This window comes from Porites lutea, chromosome 8, assembly GCF_958299795.1.
Source record: "Porites lutea chromosome 8, jaPorLute2.1, whole genome shotgun sequence".
Classification (NCBI taxonomy): domain Eukaryota; kingdom Metazoa; phylum Cnidaria; class Anthozoa; order Scleractinia; family Poritidae; genus Porites; species Porites lutea.
Genome location: NC_133208.1, coordinates 6,208,845 through 6,215,914, shown reverse-complemented (window position 1 = coordinate 6,215,914; position 7,070 = coordinate 6,208,845).

Genomic DNA, 7,070 nt, shown 5'->3' with positions numbered 1-7,070 from the left:
TAAGCCAAACTATATTTACACCTCCACGGAATAAACTTGTATTGAAACGACGACCCATGAGAGAAATAGTACCGGAAGACAAGGTGAAAACATATTTCTTAATTTTCGTAATTTTTTCCCACAGAGTTTGCACGAAAGATGTAAGCTTAGTTCCCTGCGACTGCGAAGGGAAACTATCCTCTAAACCAAAAACAGTAATTAATCATGCATGAATCACGCTAAAGTTTGAGGCAGCAGGAGTTCACTTTTTAAGTGACGTTTTCCAGGTTTTCGTAGCCGTTGCCGTCGTTGCCGTCGTTATTATACGGCGAGGGCAAACAGATCGACAAAAAAGTTTTAATGGATAAACAGAAATCAGTAAACACAAACTACTATGCACGTGAATCACTTACTCGTGTACATTCCATTTTACCTCAAAACATTCACACGCTTACCTCTATGTTAAGTTACAGACTTATTTTTTAAAATAAGTTTGTTCCTCGATTCCATGAGGGGACATTGTAGTTTATTCTTGTAGATATTCTTCAAATTCACCAAGCGATCATCAGTGATGGAAGCAATAAAATGAAATGAAATGAGCTATTCGCGGTAGTTTCGCCGCGAGTTTAAATTTTCCGCCGGTGGGCTGGTGGTGCACACACGAAGTAATAAGGATTCTACGCGCGCTCTGATTGGCCGAGGGGCGTGTTTGCATGAGAGTGTGTAAACATGGTTGTGACGTGCGTTGAAAACCTCGACGAGCAGATTTCGTGACTGGTAAGAATTTGTCTTTTAATCACTGCTCTAAACAAGAGTTTTGCTTTTTTTCTCGGGAGAGTTATTTTATAAAAGCAATATAAAACTTTTTTCCTGTGTTTGCATATCCTGATATAAACACGAGAGGGTTTGGGAGAATTCTCGACGGTTATGCAAACCCTCGACTTCGTCTTGGGTTTGCATAACTGTCTCGAATCTCCCAACCCCTCTCCTGTTTATACACCGAAAAAATTTTCTATTCAAGATGGCGGCGAAGGTCAAGAAACTTCACAGGTTATATTCTTTGTTTTTCAATAGATATAGTTCTTTCCTTAGATCATTTTTCTCAATTTCATAAGCTAATACCGGCAAGATTTCCGTATAACCCCATACATTAATTATGCATTCGTCTATTGTTAAAAGAAAACAAAAGAAAGTTAGCCTTTGGGATTTCAGCTATTATCATTTTTTTTCTAAATCTTTCTTAAAACGCCCTAAATTTGGCGCTTTTGCAATAAAATCAAAACTTTTTCAAACAATTTTTTTTCCTTTTTTTCTGTTGGTAAACCTAGCTATTTAATCAAGCCCGTTTCGTAAAACTAAAACAAAATATTTCGTAGCGGGGAATACCATTGGCTGAGAAATGACGTTCCGGAAATCAAAGTTGATTGATAACAGGCCAAGCTGGCACCCGCTTCGTCTGTGCGTCAAATTTGGTTCTCAGGACGATCAGATTGGTACCGAGAACTTTGTTCAGCCCTCAATGCAGACGGGCTCGTTTGTTATAATTCTCGCAAAGAGAATATTGCGTGCCGAGGATAAGTCGGACCGAGTTTGTAGTTCTTGTGGAAGGACAATGAAAACCCTTCATCAGTTGTATTCATTTGTGTCAAGCGCCTTGTTTAGTTCTGAAAACCGGGAGAGTGAAAGTGAAGAGTGTTCAAAGCTCTGTCTTCCAACATCGGTTTCTTCGCCCGATTGAATTCTACTGGGTAGAAAAATTCACAAACATGTACTTGACAGTGTAGCTGTGTAGCTTGATCGTAAAGAAGGAAAAGAGAAAGAGTTGGAAGCAACTGGAGTAAACCTTAAGAGAACCAAGTGCCGGAAAACGCTATTCTCCAGTTCCAGACGGACAAATATATGATGTTTTTGTTGGTGATTGCGATGGGGAGTAGTCTTCTACGCTGCAGTATGGACGACCTTTCAAAAGTAAACGAAACGAGAATCAAAGTAGTGAGTTCTTATCCGAGCGGACACGTTGAAGTTCGACGTCCCCGTGAAAAAAAAAACATATCAGTGATATTAAAAACATTGCTTTAATGCTGTTGCGAAAGCGATTTATAAATAAATAATTCTACGCGCCCTCGGCTGTCTAAACTTACTTGACAGGCGGTTGTCATTTTTCTAATCTGCCGCACGTTTGCGGTGACAATTTTCACGCTTTGCGGAGTCCCGGGGTTTCCGGGGTGGAAATGAAAATTTATGAGAGATGGTTGCAAGCTCTCCTTTCCTCGGCCCCTCGCTCGCGCGTTCTCGCGAGGCTCGCTTCGCTTGCCCAAATAGGAGAGCTTGCTCGCAGGCTACGGGGCAGCGGCGACTGGTTACTGCAAACAATAGTATTAGGTGAGCATAAAATGTTTGAAATTGGTATATAATTAGGCTAATGAGTACTCTGATGTAGAAATGTCTGTTTTTGGAATAGGATTTTAAAAAAACGTAATAAAATTGCAGTCATACATGTGATTCTCTTTATGCAGTTGTGAAATCAGTAGCATAAGAATTACAGACACTAAATTGAATGATGAGTTTGATTATACAATTAAGCCTTGTGTGTTTTGAAACCAGCTATCCTCTATGAAAAATGATTTTGTGGAGTTGCAAGAATAGTGCAGTGTAGAAGAAGGAGTCCATAATATTCACCAAGCTTGTATTTTACTTTTATTAAGAGAAATATGCACATCACTCTTGAGAAAACAAAATCATAATCTTCTTCCAAGACTAGTGTGTGTTGTTGTGTGGATGTCAGTTTAAGGTATGATGAATTTGATTACTGATTTGATGGTTTACCGTCAAGTCGCCCAAAAGTCATCTCGCCCGAAACCAGAGTCATGTTGCGTGAAATTTATAGTCATGGATATCTCGAGTCATGTCGCCCAAAATTTCATAATGCTCAAAAAGATTCTAAAAATGAGAATGCGGTAAAAGAGCTAGTCAGAGTGAAATGAGAAACTGTGAAACCCAGGTTGTTGGTTTTGCTGTCGTATGATATCATGGAGATAGTAATCCTAAAATAAAACACAAAAATAAAAAAACTAGTAATATCAGTTACAGTATGGTTCTTACTTTTGTTGTTTTATATGTTGAAGCACTCTGATTTGAAAGAAGGGCCACATCTCGGAATGAGGTGGCTGTTTTCAATTTACCCTCTTTATATATGGTTAACTGGATCAAAAGTAACATTTGACCGGCTGAGGAAACAAGGAACAACTGAACAAGTCGTGATAATTTATGCCGTGTCCATCCTAAGGGGAATGATTCTAACACGCTTTGTTCGTGTAGTTGACAATAAACAACAAAAACCGCTGTAAAAGTTTCAGGTTGTTTTTACTGTGATAAACTAAACTAAGAGAACTTGATGTATTTTTCTGATATGTGTGAAAAATTCTGATTACTGAAAGAGTTCTGCTTACTAGAATCTGCACTGTAGAATGAGCAGTTTAGTTCATAGCAACGAACAATGCTGAAATGAACAGCGATATTTGGGTCCTTGTTTAACTTCGGACTTTCATTACGTGACTCTCAGACAACAAGGTTTGAAACCAATCGACTTCAGAACTCATTTAATAAATTTGTCAATCGCCATGGTCTTATCGTCGAGAAGTATGGTGCAGCCCTGTGGGAGATGAGATTAACAATCCAGGCTTAAATTGCACCATTGTATCCTTACATTGCTTATTTATCACTTGGATTTTTATTTCAGTTGTATATTGGTACGTGTGTGTGCGCAATTCAGTTTTGGGCGTGTGCATTATTTATTTATTTAAGTTGCATGTACATTTAGTTCGTTTAATAGCGTCTTAGTTTTGCTTTGCATTATTTTCCTCACTGATATGTGTTGTCCCCGACTGTGCTCACACGGTGGGTGGCTCCTCCTAAAATGTTCTACAACTGGTACTGAAACCAATTGTGGAATTGCACGCATTTTAGGCATCCTACTGATGAACAGTTGGGACATGTAGATATATTTTTTAGCAAATACTATAATTTGCAGTCTGTCTACTTATTCATATTTGCATAAGTTAGCAGAAACAACATATTTTTACGAGTCAACATTTTACGAGTTTATTCCTTGCGATTTACTTAAGATGGTACTTTTCTTCAAGTTTAAACACTCAATAAAATTTTGGGCATGACATGACTTAGGATTTCAGGCGAGATGACTATGAATTTCGGGCAACGAGACTCTGGTTTTGGGTGACATTACTTCAGGCAAGATGACTTTCAGGCGACTTGACCGATTTGACTGCTGAGAAATACTGCCAGGGCAGCTAGGCAACAAACTGCTTATTCAATGGTGTCTAGCCTCTGTGGCAGGCATTTGAAAGGAAAGGGAAAGGGGTTTGGGGTGCGAGAGAAATGCGAAGAGTGCACGAGGAAGGAGGGAGGGATTTCAACATTCACCTGGTGGATGTTTATAATGCAAAAAACAGTGGTGACTCCTAGCAGGCATTTCCCTCCCTTCTTCCCTTGTGTTTCTCTTGCCCCTAAAAACCCCCTTTCCTTTGAAATGTTTGCCACACGGGCTAAGTGATGTCAGTCAATCTGTTTACCCGTTTACACTGTTTAATATATATCAAGCAATTTGCATATTTTGGTGGCTTGAGTTGAGATATGAATTGCTTGATCATTGACAAGGCTGAGAAAATGGTGACATGGAAAGGAAATATAAAAAGTGGAACAATAGGGCAGTAAAACCGTGAGACTAAGAACCTGAATTTTCCAAGTAAGCCTAAACAGGCTTTTATATAAATGGTAGTTAGGGCAAGTTTAGGCTATTTAGGTTTTTAAATGGGTTCATATTTTCTAAAGAAAACAATATAGCTATTTTAAAGAGTATTATGTTTCACCTTATTCCTCATATAAAGTCTGTATACCAATTAGAAGTTATGATTGTATCAATATAGCAATTGTATTTGATTTAAACATTAATTGGCATTTTACTTTGCAGCTGGAGTGATAAGACAGCTTTGTCTCCAAAGAAGATTCTAAATGTTGATTTATCTTTGCTCAGGTGTACAGAATTTTTTCATGGATTTCAGAAAATAAGAACCTGTTTCAAATTTTAGGCTAAACAGGTTTTTATATAGAAGGGGCTCATCTGACATATTTTAGCGTAACAGGTTCTTAAAATCCAGGTTTTAAGTCACAGGGGTTTTACTGTACTTCCAGGATCCACCACTGCAATAACTGGTAACCCAAAAGCCCTCTTTACAGACACCTGCCTAATACAGACACCTCATCAAGGATGTACGCTGGCAGAGCCTGGTGGCCCCTAGTGTCTAACTTTTGCCCTTGGGTGACTAGAAAATCTCAGATTTTTCATACAAATCATATGTTGGGCAGCCTAGATTTTACAGGTTCAGAGAGAACAAGGCTTCTTTCAATGAATGTTCCTTAAAGCACAGCCTTGCTCACCATTAGAGACGGCTTGTTTTGTTCCGGGAAAAAAAGCCCTTAAATTTTCTCTAAATGAAAATGGACAATTTCTACGGTCCCCTTAGTGGCTGTATTAACAGGTTTTGACTGTAAAATTTACAATATAATGAGACCCATGACACCATATTTAAACTGGGAAAAATTGGGGGGAGGGAGGGGCATTACAAGAAAGGAAAGGGGTCTCCCGCTATGTTGCCCCAGCCCTGATTACAGAAGATTTGTAAACATAAATGAATTTCACATTTTGAAAAGTTTTTATAATACAAAAAAATATGTAATAATATGTGTGTTTGTACATACATTGTATTGAAACAATCATTAAACAAATAGTGGCACAATAGCTTTTTGAAAAATCTTTTGACTGCATCAGGCTTTGTAATCACAAATATGCCATTTTCAGTTTCAATCCTTTTATAAGACATTCTATGACTCATACCAATAGGAAATATATATGCAAATTTGCATTTATTGCTTGAATAAAGGTGCTCAATATTATCTATAACGAGGACACAAGTCAATCCTTGTACACAAGTACTCTCTACTTTATTTACTTGTCTTTATGTGATGATAAATTTTCCTCATGTACAGGAATCCGGATTCCAGAATCCGGGAAATTTTTCTTGTGGAATCCGGAATCCTGGGCTTTGGAATCCGGAATACAGTGTAAGGAATGGGGAATCACACTAACGATTGGAATCCCAAATCCAAGTCCCACCAACAAAGACTGGAATCCACAACGTGGAATCCAGAATCCAAGACTGTCTTGAATTCCCTTACATGGTGCGAGTAAATACAGATGTTAAACAAAAGGAAATGCAGACACGGTGTCAACAGAGAACTAAGTCCTTGAAAAAATGACGGGTCCCCTCAACTTCTCTTACTATACCTAGCAAATAATGAACATCTTGCTGAATGACAACAGAACGTAAGCTTACTGTGTTTATACCTTGGCCAGGCATTCTGAAGAAGCTCCTACTGTTTTGGGAGTATCTTATCACAGCTATGCATATCAGTACCTCTTAGTACTAGTTTCACTGATTTCACGGTGAAATCCAAATTTTCGGCGAACCGCGGGTGTCACCTTCAGTGCTTTTCATGATTGAAGCATTGAACAAAGCGATTTTGTGGCGACTTTTCTCGGTCAGTTGCAAACAGGATGCAAGTGATTACGACCAAAATACACCAGAATACACTTGTCAACGGAATGATACTGTTTTTTTTTTCACTGAGAAGTAAGTAAGTAAGTAACAACTTTATTTAATGAGGGTAGCACATGATAGTAAAAACTGATGAACTAGTGGCCCTCAATCGTAATTAAATATTTAGAGCTAATTAAATTAAAACGACGAATTAAAATTTAAAAAATACTATAAGATAAGAAAAAGTGATATGTACATTAGAATAAAAATATAAAAGGACATCATACATTAGATGACAGAGAAACGGATGAACTAGTGGCCCTCAGTCTTAAATTACGTATATTTAAAACGACTACTCGATACTACGATAAACACAATACTGTAAGATAAGAAAAATGATATGTATATTAGAATTTAAAAAATGCGAACAAGAACTAGGCTAAAAAAGCGGTGTCCTTTTTTCGCATGTCAAGAGGA